The sequence below is a fragment of the Triticum dicoccoides genome, chromosome 3B (genome assembly GCF_002162155.2).
Source record: "Triticum dicoccoides isolate Atlit2015 ecotype Zavitan chromosome 3B, WEW_v2.0, whole genome shotgun sequence".
Taxonomy (NCBI): Eukaryota; Viridiplantae; Streptophyta; class Magnoliopsida; order Poales; family Poaceae; genus Triticum; species Triticum dicoccoides.
In genome coordinates, this window is record NC_041385.1 from 368,023,982 (window position 1) to 368,042,350 (window position 18,369).

Sequence of the window (18,369 nt, forward strand, 5' to 3'; positions counted from 1 at the left end):
AGGGGGAGGGAGGTCCAGAGAGCGAGGGAGAAGTGAGAGGGGGTCGGGGAGGCGCGTGGCGTCACCGGGGCGTCGAGGAGGAGCCAGGCAGGCTGGGAGGGAGGAGGTGGCCGGGGCGCGTGGCCTGCGCGCGCCACCGAGCAGCTTCGGGGTGAGGGGGAGGAAGACGACAGGGGGAGAAGCGGCGGTGGGCTGGGCCGCTGGAGGAGCTGGGCCAGGCAGGTAAGTCAGGTAAGTGGCTGGGCTTCTCTCTTTTTCTAAATTTCTGTTCTGTTTTTTTTATTTAATCTTTTGCCACTGTTTTGAATTTAAAATAATTCAAACAATGCCAAAAACTCCTCTGAATATTTTTATTTGGCTAGATGGACTTTTCCAAAGCTCATAAAATATTTCAGGGGTATTTGAAATTATATTCTAATTATATGAATATAATTCAAATTCAAATAGCTAATGATTTAAATTCAAAGTCCCAAAAATAAATCCTTAAAAATGTTCATTATTTTTGGTTTGGATCAAAACCCTTGCCAAAAATATTAAACATCTAAGAAGAGCATTTTGGAACAATGAATGAGATTTTTAGGGTTTTTGCCCTTCTTTTATTTAGGGTTTTGAGGCTTCTGAATTCCTCAGTTCAAGTTTCAAAAATTTAAACATGATGCACAGATGGAAGCAAGCATAGGACAGGCCAGAACTAGGGATGTGACAACTCACCCCCACTAAACAAGAATCTCGTCTCGAGATTCAAGCGTAGGGTAAGATGAAGGGGAAACGCAAACTAGTATAATCTTCATGATCCAGGTTGCACTTCGAATGAACGTTGATTCGATCACCATCATTGTCTCGAAGTCTTGCTCTGAGAAATCCTGCCAACATGACATGGAGAGAAGAAGGAGACTCTAGAAGGGTCGATCTTCTCGAAGATCGAACAACTCAGGATTAACTCACGGAATGAGACATAGCAACCTCTCTCGAGCTGAGACACTAAACATACATCCATGGGAATGGAGTGAAGCAGATGACGAAGGTTCACTAGGTAGACAATAATTCCACACTTAAGAAGGTGGTAAACGATTGTTAACGTAGCGAGGAGTTGAGTTGCCACGATACCATAACGGGGCACCTTAGGGAAGGTGACTTGTGGAAATATCCCCTTAAGTGGCAAAAAGAATTACCTTTGATTCAGAGATCATTGAAACTCTTTATACCAGCTTAAGGCAAATCATAATCGATCATTTAGAGGGGTTCGGTAGAATGGCATACTCCAACTTGGATGATGTGGATTACCTTGTTGAAGACAACGTAATGGATGAATTTGCTTATCACCGGAAATGGAAGAGACCCATGGTAGAATGGCACATTGGTGGTGCAAGCTGGGAACAGAATGCAAATGCTGGGAATGATTCTGGTAACTGGGGAAGAACCCAGCAATAGAGAGTGAATTCACTGTTTGAAAAGGTCATAGCATTGACGAGGAAACTGAGAGCACTATACAGTTAATGTCGACGATCAAACCTAGCACTTGCGCGTGCTCTCAAGAACTTGAGCATTTCCATAATCATCAAGATGTTACCAATATCCGTCTCAAGGATCCTGGCAACACAACTTACTACCATGATGAATACCGGTGGAAGATGCAGATGCAAAGTAAGATAACACTTTCTCAGATTTCACCCTTGGCGGGGCCAAGGAAATAAAATCTGGATGATCGACCGAGAGACATTTAGCACTCCGCTTCTAATGTTCTCCTTGACGTGCCAGTGTAACCCATTCATAGATATGGTTTGATAACTAGAACATCAAGTAAAGGTCGGACTTCGGGAGCAACAGAATCCATAAGGAACAGTTACGGAGGTAAATCCTACGAAATCCTTATGGGGAGGTGGCCAACTTCCTCAAACAAGATACTACAATAATAGGTCTTCCGGCTGGGTGTGTTGGCCACGGCATCCACTTTACCGGTTATCGAGGGACCAATATTATAGTTCTTGGGAAATGTTCCAACCATCATATCTGCCTGAGACTCAGATATGGTTGGTGTCAGGATATTCCAGACTCATCGAGTCTAGGAAGAAAAATGAAAGTTTGCAATACAAATCGACGAAATGACGTTGCGAGATTCTCGGGAAATGAACTACGATAGCAAGCTCCAAAACATGAGCTGGTTCTGCTACACATGTGTGAACACGCTGCCTCAGACAAACATGATCACATGGTAGTCTTACAATAAAACACTACCGAGTTCTAGTTGGGAACCATCAGCGAGGATATCGAAGTTCTTTCATAAGTCCGGATTAGCTCTTATGAAGATACTCCTTCTCCTTGAACAAATCAGTCAGTGGCTACACATATGGAATGAAGATGATCAGTCTATCAAACCACAGAATACTTCGCACGTGCATAACTGACTTGGGATGGTTCCAGAGGAGGTAAAAACATGCTTTCTCGAATTCACGGCGGCAACTTACATCAAATGCACGTGAATCAAAGGAAGTCACTTCTTTCATCCAAACATATGTTTCACGAGCGGGGCATGAAGAAAATGCTTACACAAGTTTCCAACACTAGGTTGATGTTCAACATGAATCATGGGGAGACAAAATGCTGCTGATGGGCTCAACAGTAACTCATCGGAATTTCCATATCACTGGACTTCCGCCATCATGTGAACACGATGGTAGTATTGGTCAGACCAAAGAATATAATGGTGTATGCTCGAGGAAAACCACGAGTAAGACAACATTACGAATATCGTTGGTTCTGATTTGATTTGATGATAGCTCATACTCAAATCAAAGATTGGATAAGATAATAGGTCCAGCAACTGATCACAGGGACCAATCGATGAAGATATCATCTTTCTTCAACACACACTACACAAGAATATCCCTTTGGAACGAGCTAAGTCAGGCAAGCTTTTATCTTCCAACTCTCCAAGTTGTTGTCTAGCTTAACCAACTAGCTCAGGGATATCTAACACCGATTCTTGGGAAGAGGAGAGGGTGGTTCACAAGAAACCAACTTGATCACGAGCTCAACATAACAGTCAGGGGACAACCTGGTAATACTTCCGAGAAGATATTCGGAAAATCACGAACCACCGGTATGTTACTAAGCTCGAGAACAATCTCGCTTTTGAGGGCAAGACGATATGATCAAATGAGTGAGGACTTGACAAGATCCTAACTCATCAATCGAAGGGTGCACCGAAATAAGAACTAGGTAGCACGATCAGTCTTAAAATGATGATTCAATAACCAACATGCTAAGAATGAAATTATTGTCCTTTAACTACCAAGCAACAGGGTTGCTAGGAGTATTGAGTTCACACATCACGATTCACTTGTCGGCACTCCGGTTGCAACAACACGGAAGCGAGAAATGAAAATGATGGCAAGAAGTATCACTATACCAAGAGTTCATAGGATGGTGTGCAATTCCTATAACAATCCCGATATAAAGATGGTAATACTCCAAGGTAGAGCAGAACAAAAGCTGGATTAGCAATTTGATTTGCGGAGCACAACTTCTTTGACCCGATCCTGGATATGGATGAGGTACTGGAGTTTGTTTCTCCTAGTCATTCCAGAATAGAATGGCTCGACGGACCACAAGAATAATAAGCATCGATAACACGAATGCACAATTACTCTTGACTATCAACGGATAGATGAAGACTGGAATACAACTAAAAAGGGACAACTCAATGGAACATACAATTTTCTGAGTTGTGGATGCATGGTTTAGCATGTCGAACGAAGTTCAACATATTTCTTCCGGATAACCCATGCAGAAAGGTAGAACTGGCAGAGCCACAATATATAATGGAGAACTCATCAAGAATAATCCTGTTGTGATATTTCAGTTCAACGAGGAACTTCTGCCATAAGTAGTTCATGGTATTTGGAAGAAGAAGATACCACGGACTTCAGGGACTATCGCAAAGGTTACTAATATCCTAAAGGCACTAGCAATTACTATCAACATGAAGTAGGTAGAGTGAATCTCGGGTTCAAAACCCAGGGGTAGAATACCTACTACTAAATAGCATCACGGAATGCTTTCGAGAATAAAGGCCAGAATCATCACACTAGAAACACAGATCATGGCTAAATTACTAGATGATCCCCTGAGACACCTAGGGTCATAATAATATCTCCAACATATATGTCAAGGTAACAGAGTACCTCAACTCACTGATTAGTGTGGTTAATCTGGCCCAAAGGAACATCGAAACGGGAGGAAGGAATCTGCAAATGCATCAGACTGTTTAGAGACCTGAGATGACTCGGACAGCATAACGGCTGTAAATGCTCAAAAAGATTTGAGACATTCACAAAAATGGTGGCATAACCACTCAGAAGCACAATATCAAGGTTTCGAGATCATCAGAGACATACCGAAGTAGTAGGAACTGGACTGAGGCTTGAATCCAACAATCTTATAAGTCTACGGATAAGTAACACGTGATCCTGATAGGAAGAAAAGAAAGCCTAGTTCTTAGTCCCCGTAGAAGAGGAGAGGATGACTCAGATCAGAAGGCATAAGGTATAAGGAGTAAAAAGAACCTTATGTTCCATCCCACAATCAATTCCCTTATATAACTAAAGAATTTCTAGACTCAACTTCGACCAGTTTGGCTTGGTAATCCTACACGCAGTCAAGCTCTGATACCAACGCTGTCAGGACCCCGACTCAATGCCACATCGATCTAGCATGTAACACCTCATACCACTTTGCGGCCTCACGCACGGTATTCCCACGGGTGTCGCCTTACCTTTGCCCGGGACCGTTTGCGCCTTTTGGCACATGTATATGATAGTGTCGCTAGCATCCATATGATAAGGAGCCCGGGCTGACATGGCTAGTCGTAAACCCAAAGTGGCACAGACTTATAAGGACAGGCATCCATGACCCAGCATCGAACGTGTCGGTCATCAGCGAGTGAATCCAGGCTGTAGCACTAGGCTAGCAGGACTCCGGTGAACCGGGCTGTAGCGGGCTAACAGGACTCCGGTATTCATCGCGTGACATTTCCCCGAAGGGACAGACACAGGAACGAAGAAGGACACATGCCGGCCAGCCTAAGTGTTCCGGAGCAGTAGCAAGCTACCATGGCTCAGTGGAAACACTAGGAGACATTTCCCGGTAAGAGAGGCTACCAAGGATAAACAACTAGATTGTCAGATCCCACACATACCAAGCATTTCAATAACATACACACAATATGCTCGATATGTGCAATACAACATGGCATCACAAAATGACTCTACGACTCAAGTAGTTTATTCAATAGGCTCCGAGGAGCGAGATATTACAAACATGGGTCTCATGACCCAACAATCAGAGCATACAACTCAAAGCACATGCGGAAGCTTAACATGTTTGAGTACAGACATCTATAAATGAAAAAAGCTAAGAAGCCTGACTATCTACCAGATCCTGCCGAGGGCACAAGATCGTAGCTGAGGTAACAAGCTAAACGTCGAAGTCCACGTGGAACTACTAGTGAGACTGAAGTAAGACTTACATAAATTAAGCAACGCGAGTACAAATGTACCCAGCAAGACTTACATCAGAACTAACTACATATGCATCATTATCAACAAAGGGGATGGTGGGGTTTAACTGCAGCAAGCCAGCTTTGACTCGGTGGCTACCCTAAACTACGACTGCAATGTAACTCTTTGAGGTGGCGCACACGAGTCCACATATTCACCATATCAATACACCACTATGGATCCGCTCTCGTTTCCCTACGAGAACGCCATCCATAGCACTCACGCTTATTTTGCGTATTTTAGAGTATCCACTTTCACTTGTCTATGAACTATGCAAGGGGTCCAAGTTTCCATATCCGAGGAATCCGGCTATTCGAATAGATAATGATAACCCTGCAGGGGTGTACTTCTTCACACACGCTTTCGCCACTTATCGCCCTGTACACGTCATGTACCTCGGCAACCTTCAAGCGGAAGCCGGGCGAGGGAGTCGGCCATGACCTAACTAACCGAACAAGTCTCTAGTCCAGGTTTATCGCCTATTCGGGTTCCATCCGCAAGGAGATCCGGCCGGGGTGTCGCTCACGGCCCCAAACGATGTGAGAAGGGTTCCCAAGCCCACCTCGACGGGTGGATCTACGCTTGGTACACCGTGCCACTATGCCTAGTCTGTCCCAAGCCCACCTGTACCGGGTGCCACTTGGTAGACTACTAACACTATCTACAAACACCAGAAACTAGTTGCAATCCTGGACAGAGATCATGTTGATTAATAAGTCGAGAGGGGTCGAGTTACCGGAACCCAATGTGTGGTAGTAACTGGTCATGGATCACAAACACAGAACTCAGTTCCTGAGGACGACTGCAATGAGACAACCCACCATGTACTCCTACATGGCCTCTCACTGCTACCTTTACCAAATCGTGTTCACACACTTAGCTCTCAATGGTAGGACATGTTCACACACCTTTGATTCATCCCCGATGAATCAGACCTGACTCAACTCCAAGCAGTAGCAGGCATGACAAATAAGCATGAATGAGTAGGCACATCAGGGCTCAAGCAACTCCTACTCATGCTAGTGGGTTTCATCTATTTACTGTGGCAATGACAGGTCATGCAAAGGATAAAGTGGTTCAGCTACCGCAGCAAGTAACAAATATGTCGTTGTTGTCCTAATGCAGTAAAAGAGAGCAGGGGCGAGAGAGTGGGATTTATCGGAATGAACAAGGGGGTTTTGCTTGCCTGGCACTTCTGAAGATAGCATTGAGTCTTCATCAGTGTCAACGATCACATCATCGGTACAACGTCTACCGAGGGGGAACAACACCGGCAAATACAGAAGAAACACGATCAATGCAATGCACAATATGATGCATGCTATGACATGGCAATATGAATGTGTTTTGGGCTAATGCACCTAGCTATGATTTAAATGAAGTTGGTTTGGATACATGATTCAAATTCCAACTCCATATATGATTATTTAAATGCCCTTAATTTGTTTTGTCCAAAACAGAGGACAAACATTGTTCAAACATGCATGAAAATGGTACAGATGGATTCCTTGAATTTTTCTGATAATTTTTTATATATAAAACATTTAATTTGGAGTTGCGGTTAATTTTCTATGATTTATTGAAATTTTAGCTATTTCTGGAATTTCCTGATTATTATAAAATAAACTAAATTCCAGAAAAGGAATATTGCGTCAACATGACCTCACCCTGACGTCATCAGGTCAACAGGGCGGGTCCAGGTCAAACCTGACGTGTGGGGGCCACACGTCAGTGTCACAGGGCTGCTTAGCTCACTGACAGGTGGGACCAAGTCAACGGCCACGTCAGCTTGGTCAAAGCTGACGTGTGGGCCCACGGGGTTAGTTAAATTAAACAGAAGATGTAATTTGTGTTAATTAGAGCGTGGGGCCCATTAGTCAGTGGCCTAGGGGGTTGGTTAGTGCGTCATTAGCGTTTAATGACGTCGCCACGTCACCAGCCACCGGAGTGTCGCCGGCGACGACCACGGCCGACAGCGGAGGTGCACCGTGCGCTCGCTACGGAGCACCATTTGACGTGCGGTTTGCTCCTACGGGTTCCTGGGAGGAAGGCACATATAAAGAGATAAGCGACAGCAGCTGGGGTGGCCGGAGCTGCCGGCGGCGAGCTCTTTTGCGGCTGCTGGAGTCCGGCTATCGATGGAAACCATGCCACAGAGCACGGGAGGAGCAGCAGTTGAGTGATTTGAGCTCCTTCGGATGCACTGAGCGTGTTGGCGGGCTCATAAGCAAGCGGCGACGGCTGTGGCCGCGACGGCGCCATGGCCGGCGGCGAGGGATTCTCGGGCAAGGTGGTGGGGCTAGCTAGAGTGCGCAAACAGGAAAGGGATGAGAAGGGGGAGATGCGGTAGCTCACAGGGAGGCCGGAGAGCAGTTCAGCGGGCTCGGGGACGCGTCGGAGACGGCGAATCGGCGCGCGGCATCCGGTGGCCGTGGACGGGGAAGAAGGGTCGCGGCGTCGTCTTAGGGTCCTCCGGCCATGCGTGGGTCGGCGGAGAGGTGCTCGGGTTCTAGGCGGAGCTCGTGGGCTGGTCAGAGAAGCGAGGGGGAGGCGGTGGCCACGGTGGTTGCGAGCGACGTCGGTGGCGGCTCTCGGTCATGGGGGGGGAAGCAGAGGAGCGAGGGGGAGGGAGGTCCAGAGAGCGAGGGAGAAGTGAGAGGGGGACGGGGAGGTGCGTGGCGTCACCGGGGCGTCGAGGAGGAGCCAGGCAGGCTGGGAGGGAGGAGGTGGCCGGGGCGCGTGGCCTGCGCGCGCCACCGAGCAGCTTCGGGGTGAGCGGGAGGAAGACGACAGGGGGAGAAGCGGCGGTGGGCTGGGCCGCTGGAGGAGCTGGGCCATGCAGGTAAGTCAGGTAAGTGGCTGGGCTTCTCTCTTTTTCTAAATTTCTGTTCTGTTTTCTTTTATTTAATCTTTTGCCACTGTTTTGAATTTAAAATAATTCAAACAATGCCAAAAACTCCTTTGAATATTTTTATTTGGCTAGATGGACTTTTCCAAAGCTCATAAAATATTTCAGGGGTATTTGAAATTATATTCTAATTATATGAATATAATTCAAATTCAAATAGCTAATGGTTTAAATTCAAAGTCCCAAAAATAAATCCTTAAAAATGTTCATTATTTTTGGTTTGGATCAAAACCCTTGCCAAAAATATTAAACATCTAAGAAGAGCATTTTGGAACAATGAATGAGATTTTTAGGGTTTTTGCCCTTCTTTTATTTAGGGTTTTGAGGCTTCTGAATTCCTCAGTTCAAGTTTCAAAAATTTAAACATGATGCACAGATGGAAGCAAGCACAGGACAGGCCAGAACTAGGGATGTGACACCAGTACCTCATCCACATCTAGGATTGGGTCAAAGTAGTTGTATCTCGCAGATCAAAATGCCAACCCAGCTTTTGTTCTGTTCTACCTTGGAGTATTACCATCTTTTATATCGGGATTATTATAGGAATTGCACACCATCCTATGAACTCTTGGTACAGTGATACTTCTTGCCATCATTGTTCATTCCTCGGTTTCCGTGTTATTGTAACCGGAATGCCGACAAGTGAATCGTGGTGTGTGAAATCAATACTGCTAGCAACTCCGTTGCTTGGTAGTTAAATGGACGATAACCTCATTCTTAGCATGTTGATTATTGAATCGTCACCCTAAGGTTGATTGTGCTACCTAGTCCCTATTTCCGGTGCACTCTTTCGGTCGTTGAGTTGGGATTTTGTCAATCCCTCGCTCATTTGATCATATCGTCTTGCCCTGAAAAGCAAGATTGCTCTCGAGCTTAGTAACATATCGGTGGTTCGTGATTTTCTGATTATCTTCTCGGAAGTATCACCAGGTCGTCACCTAACCGCTATGTTGAGTTCGTGATCAAGTTGGTTTCTTATAAACCACCCTTTCTCCAAGAATCTGTGTTGGGTACCCCTGAGCTAGTTGGTTAAGCTGAACAACAACTTAGAGAGTTGGAAGGTAAAAGCTTGTCCGACTCAGTTCATTCCAAAGGGATATCTTTGTGTGTGTGTGTGTGTGTTGAAGAAAGATGATATCTTCATTGATTAATCCTCGTGGTAAACTATTGGACATATTGTCTTATTCAATCTCTGATTTGAGTATGGGCTATCATCAAATCAAATCAGAACCAATGATATTCTTAATGTTGTCTTACTCGTGGTTGATCCCTCGAGCATACACCATTATATCTCTTGGGTCTGACCAATGCTATCACTTGTTCACATAATTATGGAATTCCACTTACATGGAAACCTGGATGAATTGTTGTTGAACCCATCAGCAACATTTTTATCTTCTCCATGATTCGTGCAGAACATCCAGTTAGTATTGGGAATTTTTATAAGCATTATCTTCATGACCCGTTCGTGAAGTATATGTTCGGATGAAAGAAGTGACTTCCTCTAATTCATGTGCATTTGATGCTAGTTGCCGCCGTGAATTCGAGAAAGCATGTTTTTACCTCCTCTGGAATCATCCGAAGTTAGTTATGCACATGCGAAGTGTTCTGTGGTCTGTTAGACTGATCATCTTCATTCCATATGAATTCCGTAGCACACTAAGCCACTGACTGACTTGTTCAAGAGAAAGGAGTTGTTGTGCTATCCTAGGTCATGCACAAGATTCCGATATCCTCAATGATGGTTCCCCACCAGAACTCGGTAGTGTTTTATTATAAGACTACTACGTGGTCATGCTTGTCTGTGACAGCATCTTCACATGTATGTAGCAGAAACGGCTTATGTTTTGGAGTTTGCTACCGTAGTTCATTCCCCGAGATTCTTGCAACGTCGTCTCGTCGATTTGTGTTGCAAACTTTCATTTTTCTTTCTAGACTTGATGAGTCTAGAATATCCCCACACCAGCCAGATCTGAATCTCAGGCAGATATGATGGTTGGAATGTTTTCCCAAGAACTATAATATTGGTCTCTTTGTAACCCGGTAAAATGGATGTCGTGGCCAACACATCTAGCCGAAAGACCCATTATTGTAGGCTCTTGATTGAGAAAGTTGGCTACCTCCCCATAAGGATTTCGTGGGATTTACTCCCTAGTTAACCCTTATGAATTTTTGAGATCCCGAAGTCCGACCTTTTACTTGATGTTCTAGATATCAAACCATATCTATGAATGGATTACGCTAGCACATCAAGGAGAACATTAGAAGCGGAGTGCTAAATGTCTCTCGGTCGATCATCCAGATTTTCTTTCCTTGGCTCTGCTAAGGTGAAATCTGAAAAGGTGTTATCTTCTTTTGCATCTGCATCATCCATCACCATTCATCATGGTAGTAAGTTGTGTTGCCAGGATCCTTGACACGCATATTGGTAAAACCTTGATGATTATGGAAATGCTCAAGTTCTTGAGAGCACGCACAAGCACTAGGTGTTATCATCGTCATAACTAGGATTGCTCCTAGCTTCCTCGGTTATGCTATAAATTTTCAAACAGTGGACTCACTCTCTGTTGTTGAGTTTCTTCCTAGTTACTAGAATCATTCCCAGCATTTGTGTTTTGTTCCCAGCTTGCATTGTCATTGTGCCATCCTACCTTGGGTCCCATCCATCTCCGATGATAAGCAAAATCAACCCTTGTGTTGTCTTCAACAAGGTAATCCACATCATCCATACTGGTTTGGGTATGTAATTCCACCGAACTCCTCCAGATGATCGATTTTGATTTGCCTTAAGCTGGTATAAAGAATTTCAATGATCTCGGAATCAAAGGTAATTCTTTTTGCCACTTAAGGGGATATTTCTACGAGTCACCCTCCTCCAAGATGTCTCATTATGGTATCATGGCAACCCAACTCCTCGCTACGTTGACAACCGTTCACCACCTTCTTAAGCGTGAAATTGTTGTCTACCTAGTGAACCTTCGTCATCTGCTTCACTCCATTCCTCTAGATGTGTGCTTCGCGTCTCAGCTCGTGAGATGTTTCTATGTCTCATTCCGTGAGTGGATCCTGAGTTGCTCGATCTTTGAGAAGATCAATCCTTCTATAGTTTCTTTTTCCTTTTGTTGTCATGTTGGTAGGAGTTCCTAGAGCAAGACATCGAGACAATGATGGTGATCGAATCAACATTCATTTGAAGTGCAACCTGGATCGTGAAGATTGTGTTAGTTTGCGCTCCCCTTTCATCTTACCCTACGCTTGAATCTCGGGACGGGATTCTTGTTTAGTGGGGGTGAGTTGTCACATCCCTAGTTCTATTAATGCCTAGTGCTAGCATCTGGTGTTGCATCATGTTTAAATTTCACTTAAACCTGAAATGGGGATTGCCTAAACCCTAGCATCAAAGGAATCCACTAGGTTCAACTAAAATATTCTCAGTGAATCCAAATGGCTTTCAAAAATGTTCATCATTTCTGGAAAATGCTGGAAACATTAACGAGAGGTGTTGCACCTTTTTCCATGTCATGTTTGGGCTCTGAATTAAATCATATGGTATTTTCATTTGGGCATTTAAATACTATAAAATATTTTAAATGCTCAAATAATCATAAACTAAAATGTTTACTGTTGGATAATTCTAAACAGTAGCCATGATTAGTTTCATGATTTTTGGATCTGTTTAAGTATTTTAAATAAAGCCCTAAACACTGCAGAATAATAGAAAACAGAAACAATAAATAAAAGAGAGAGAGAGAATCTTACCTAGCCTCAACCGCGCAGCCCACCTAGCCGGCCCAGCTGGCGGCCTGGCCAACTGGCCCAGCCCACCACCGCAGCCCCTCCGTCGTCTTCCTCCCCTTGCCCCGAACCAGCTGCGTTCCCGCACGCGAGTGACCGCGGCCACGTCTTCCCGCCACCTCCTGCTTGCCGCTTCGACTGGCTTCTTCAGGAGACGCCACGCACCCCCCTGGAATCCCCTCGACCTCTCCCCGTGCTTCTCCCCTCCTCTGTCTCTCCCACGCGCAGCCGCCCGAAACCGCCGTCGCGCCGCTCGCCGTTCCCGCGGCCACCGGCCACCCCACGCCTCACCGACGCGCCCGAGAGCTCCGCCTCGACGTCCTTGTCCTCTGCACCGAGCCAAGCGACGCTGGAAGCCCTAGAACACCGCTATCACCGTCTTATTCAACCTCGGTCCGCCGAGATCGCCGGCGACCATGCGCCCGCTCCGTTGCCTCCCCGAGCTTCCCAAGACCACCGCTGCACTCCCCGTGAGCTTCTCCTTTGACCCCCTCTTCCCCCTTGCTCGTTTGCGCCATGTAGTCGCCGCCCTCTTCGAGCCCGAGAGCATCTCGCCGCCGGCCATGGCGTAGCCGCGGCCACAACCGCGCAAGTTCGCAACCGAGCGCTTCACCGCACATGCTGTGTCCCCAGGAGCTCGCAGCACCGCTCCGCACCTCCTGCCGTGCCTCCTAGCAACGACCCCGAGCTCGCCCGAGCTCCGGCAGCCGCCAACGTCATCACCGGCGTCTTTTCCGACCACCCCGAGCCCAAACACCACCACCACTCGACGCAGCAGCCCCCCGGCTTCACGTAGATGCTCCCCGCGCGCTCAATAGGGCCCTGCAGCGAAATCCCAACTCCCTCCGCCACGGATTTGGTCGCCGGCGGCTAAACACCGGTGGCTGACGTGGCACCATTAGTTTAGGTGCTAATTATGTTTAGTTATTACCTGTGTCAATGACATGTGGGTCCCTGAGGATAATTAGGTTAGTCTAATTTTCTGTTAAGATTAGTACTAATCTGGGTGGACCCCACGTGTCAGCTTTGACTTTGGTCAAGTCAACATTGATCGGTCCCACATGTCATACACCCAAACCAGCCTGAGACACTGACGTATGGGTCCCACGGGTCAGGTTTGACCTGGCCGACCCAGTTGACCTGCTGACGTCACACCTATGTCATGGTGACGCAGTAACTTATTTTCTGGATTTATTCTTATATAGGAAATTCCAGAAAATGTTGCAAACTTCTAAAAATCATAGTAAATCAACCGTAACTCCAAATGAAATAAATTATATACGAAAAATGATCAGAAAAATCCAATCTACCCATTTGTACCATTTTCTTGCATGTTGGAACAACTTAAAGTTGCTGTTTAGGACAATTCAATTAGTTGGCATTTAAGAAAGCACATATGAAGTTTGAATTTGAACCTAGTATTCAAACCCACTCCATTTAACTTGTTGCTAGTTGCATTAGGCCAATCAACATCATATTGCCATGTCATGATCATGCATCATATTATGCATTGCATTGATTGTGTTTCCTTCTATGTTGCCGGTATTTGTCCCCTTTCAATAGATGTGATACCGAGATGAGATCGATGACACCGATGAAGAGCTATGCTATCTTCAGAATTGCCAGGCAAGCAAAACCCCCTTGTTCATTCCGATACAATCCCACTCTCTCGCTCCTGCTCTCTTTTACTGCATTAGGACAACAATGATTCATCTGTTACTTGCTGCGGTAGTTGAACCCCTTATCCTCTGCATGACCTGTCATTGCCACAGTAAATAGATGAAACCCACTAGCATGAATAGGAGTTGTTTGAGCCCTGTTGTGACTACTCATTCATGTTTGTTTGTCATGCCTGCTACTGCTTAGAGTTGAGTCAGGTCCGATTCATCGGGGATGAATCAGAGGTGTGTCAACATGTCCTACTGTGTATGAGCTAAGTGTGTGAATCCGATTTGGTAAAGGTAGCGGTGAGAGGCCATGTAGGAGTACATGGTGGGTTGTCTCATTGAAGCCGTCCTCAGGAACCGAGCTCTGTGTTTGTGATCCATGATTTAACTACTATCATGCATTGGGCCCTGAAATATGACCCCGCTCGACTTCTTAATCACCCTTGTACTCTGTCAAGGAGTTGCAAGTAGTTTCTGTTGTTTGTATTATGTTGGAGGCCGTGCGCAGCGCTGACCGGAGGGGTGGGCTGTGATGCGGTAGGCACGTGGCCGGGTATACCAGGCGCCCATTTGGTGTCATGGAACCCTGTACACATCGTTCAGGGCCGTATGTGGAAACCTCGGCCGGACTCCCTGCGGATGGAACCTGAATAGGCGATAAACCTGGACTAGAGACTTGAGTGTTTAGGTAGGTCGTGGTCTACACCCACGTCGGCTTTTGCTTGAAGTCTGCCGAGCACATGTTGTGTGCAGACACTAAGTGGTGGAAACATGTATGAAGAAGTACACCCCTGCAGGGTTAACATCATCTATTCTAATAGCCGTGTCCGCGGTAAAGGACTTCTGGGTTGCCTATAACAGTTCATAGACAAGTGAAAGTGGATACTCTAAAATGCGCAAGATAAGCGTGAGTGCTATGGATGGCGTTCTCGTAGGGAGACGGGAGCGGATCCATAGTGGTGTATTGGTTGGTGAATGTGTGCGCCACCTCAAAGAGTTACTCGCAGTCGTAGTTCAGGATAGCCACCGAGTCAAAGCTGGCTTGCTGCAGTTAAACCCCACCGACCCCTTGTTGATAATGATGCATATGTAGTTAGATCTGATGTAAGTCTTGCTGGGTACATTTGTACTCACGTTTGCCTATTTACGTTTTTGCAGAGAGACTTCAGTCTCACTAGTAGATCCGCATGGACTTCGATGTTTAGCTTGTTACCTCAGCTACGATCTTGTGCCCTCGGCAGGATCTGGTAGTTAGTCAGGCTTCTCAGCCTTTTTCATTTGTAGATGTCTGTACTCAGACATGCCAAGCTTCCGCTTGTGCTTTGACTTGTATGCTCTGAGTGTTGGGTCGTGAGACCCATGTTTGTTATATCTCGCTCCTTGGAGCCTATTGAATAAAATACTTGAGTTCTAGAGTCATGTTGTGATGCCATGTTGTATTTGCACATATCGAGCATATTGTGTGTATGCTATTGAAATGCTTGGTATGTGTGGGATCTGACTATCTAGTTGTTTATCCTTAGTAGCCTCTCTTACCGGGAAATGTCTCCTAGTGCTTCCACTGAGCCATGGTAGCTTGCTACTGCTCCGGAACACTTAGGCTGTCGGCATGTGTCCTTCTTCGTTCCTGTGTCTGTCCCTTCAGGGAAATGTCACGCGATGAGTACCGGAGTCCTGTTAGCCCGCTACAGCCCGGTTTACCGGAGTCCTGCTAGCCCAGTGCTACAGCCTGGATTCAGTCGCTAATGACCGACATGTTCGATGCTGGGTCATGGACGCCTGTCCCTGTAAGTTAGTGCCACTTTGGGTTCACGACTAGCCATGTCAGCCCGGGTTCCTTGTCATATGGATGCTAGCGGCACTATCATATATGTGAGCCAAAAGGCGCAAACGGTCCCGGGCCAGGTAAGGTGGCACCCGTGGGAATACCGTGCGTGAGGCCGCAAAGTGATATGATGTGTTACATGCTAGATCGGTGTGACTTAGGATCAGGGTCCTGACATCCGATGCTTCTAGCGCAAGTCCGGCGTGCCCCCGCCGTGTTATGTGGTCGCCGCCGGCTGGTCTCTGACGTGCTGATGTGGCACCGTCATTAGAGGCTAATGACCCTACTAATTAAGCCCTCTCTCACTGACATATGGGCCCCACACCCTTAACTAACCACGGGTTAACTCATGTTTAGTTTAAGTTAATTGTAGTGGCCCCACGCGTCGGCGTTGACCTCGCTGACGTGGCCATTGACCGGGCCCACCTGTCTGTGTCACTAACTGACACTGGGTCACTGACCAGTGGGTCCCACTGGTCAGGTTTGACCTGGTCAGCCACAGCCAACCTGCTGACGTAATGTTGTTGTCATGCTGACGCAATAATATTTTCTGGAATTTAAAATAAATCAAAAATGATTTATAAATTTCAAAAAATGTCCAAAACTTCTAAAATTCATAGAAATTAATCTATAACTCAGAATGAAATAAGTTATATATGAAAAATGATCAGAAAAATCCAATCTATCCATCTGTACCATTTTCATGCATGTTAGAACAACTTATAGCTGCTGTTTAGTACAAATCATATGAATGTCATTTGAATATCCACATATGGAGATTGAATTTGAATCTTGGATTCAAACAAGCTTCATTTAACCTGTTGCTAGTTGCATTAGCCCAAATCACATCATATTAACATGTCATGATCATGCATCATATTGTGCATCGCATTGATTGAGTTCTTCCTTGTTTGCCAGTATTTGTCCCCTCTCGATAGACGTGGTTTCAACAATGAGTTCGATGACACCGATGAAGAACTATATTATCTTCAGAAGTTCCAGGCAAGCAAAACCCCCTTGTTCATTCCGATACAATCCCACTCTCTCGCTCCTGTTCTCTTTTACTGCATTAGGACAACAACTATACATCTGTTACTTGCTGCGGTAGTTAAACCCCTTATCATCTGCATGACCTGTCATTGCCACAGTAAATAGATGAAACCCACTAGCCTGAGTAGGAGTTGTTTGAGCCCTGATGTGCCTACTCATTCATGCATGTTTGTCGTGTCTGCTACTGCTTAGAGTTGAGTCAGGTCTGATTCATCGTGGATGAATCAGAATGGTGATGAACATGTCCTACTATGTGTGAGCTAAGTGCGTGAACACGATTTGGTAAAGGTAGCGGTGAGAGGCCATGTAGGAGTACATGGTGGGTTGTCTCATTCAAACCGTCCTGAGGAACTGAGTTCTGTGTTTGTGATCCATGACCAGTTACTACCATGCATTGGAATGCTTAAGTGCCCCTCCTGACTTCTTAACCACCCTTGTCCTCTGTCCAAGAGTTGCAAGTAGTTTCTTGTGTTTGTAGTATGCTGGAGGCCATGCGCAGTGCTGACCCAAGGGGTGGGCTATGATGCGGTAGGCACGTGGTCGGTATGCCGGGCGCCCGTTTGGTGCCGCGAAGCCCTGTACACATCGTTCGGGGCCGTATGTGGAAACCTCGGCCGGACTCCCTGTGGATGGAACCCGAATAGGCGATAACCTGGACTAGAGACTTGGGTGTTTAGGTAGGCCGTGGCTGATACCCTCGTTGGGCTTCCGCTTGAATGTTGCCGAGTACATGTCATGTAAACAACGGTAAGTGGTGAGAGCGTGTGTGAAGAAGTACACCCCTGCAGGGTGAACACCATCTATTCGAATAGCCGCGTCCGCGGTAAAGGACCTCTGGGTTGCCTATACAGTTCATAGACAAGTGAAAGTGGATACTTTAAAATACGCAAGATCAGCGTGAGTGCTATGGATGGCATTCACGTAGGGAGACGGGAGCGGATCCATAGTGGTGTATTGTTATGGTGAATATGTGGACTCGTGTGCGCCACCTCAAAAGAGTTACTTGCATTCGTAGTTCAGGATAGCTATCGAGTCAAAGCTGGCTTGCTGCAGTTAAACCCCACCACCCCCTTTGTTGATAATGATGCATAAGTAGTTAGTTCTGATGTAAGTCTTGCTGGGTACATTTGTACTCATGTTTGCCTATTTTATGTTGTTACCTCAGCTACGATCTTGTTCCCTCGTCAGGATCTTGTAGATAGTCAGGCTTCTCAGCCTTTTTCATTTATAGATGTTTGTACCCAGACATGATAAGCTTTCGCATGTGCTTTGACTTGTATGCTCTGAATGCTGGGTCATGAGACCCATGTTTGTAATATCTCGCTCCTTGGAGCCTAGTGAATAAAATACTTGAGTTGTAGAGTCATGTTGTGATGCCATGTTGTATTTGCACATATCAAGAATATTGTGTGTATGCTATTGAAATGCTTGGTATGTGTGGGAACTCACTATCTAGTTGTTTATCCTTGGTAGCCTCTCCTACCGGGAAATGTGTCCTAGTGCTTCCACTAAGCCTTGGTAGCTTGCTGCTGCTCCGGAACACTTAGGTTGGCCGGCATGTGTCCT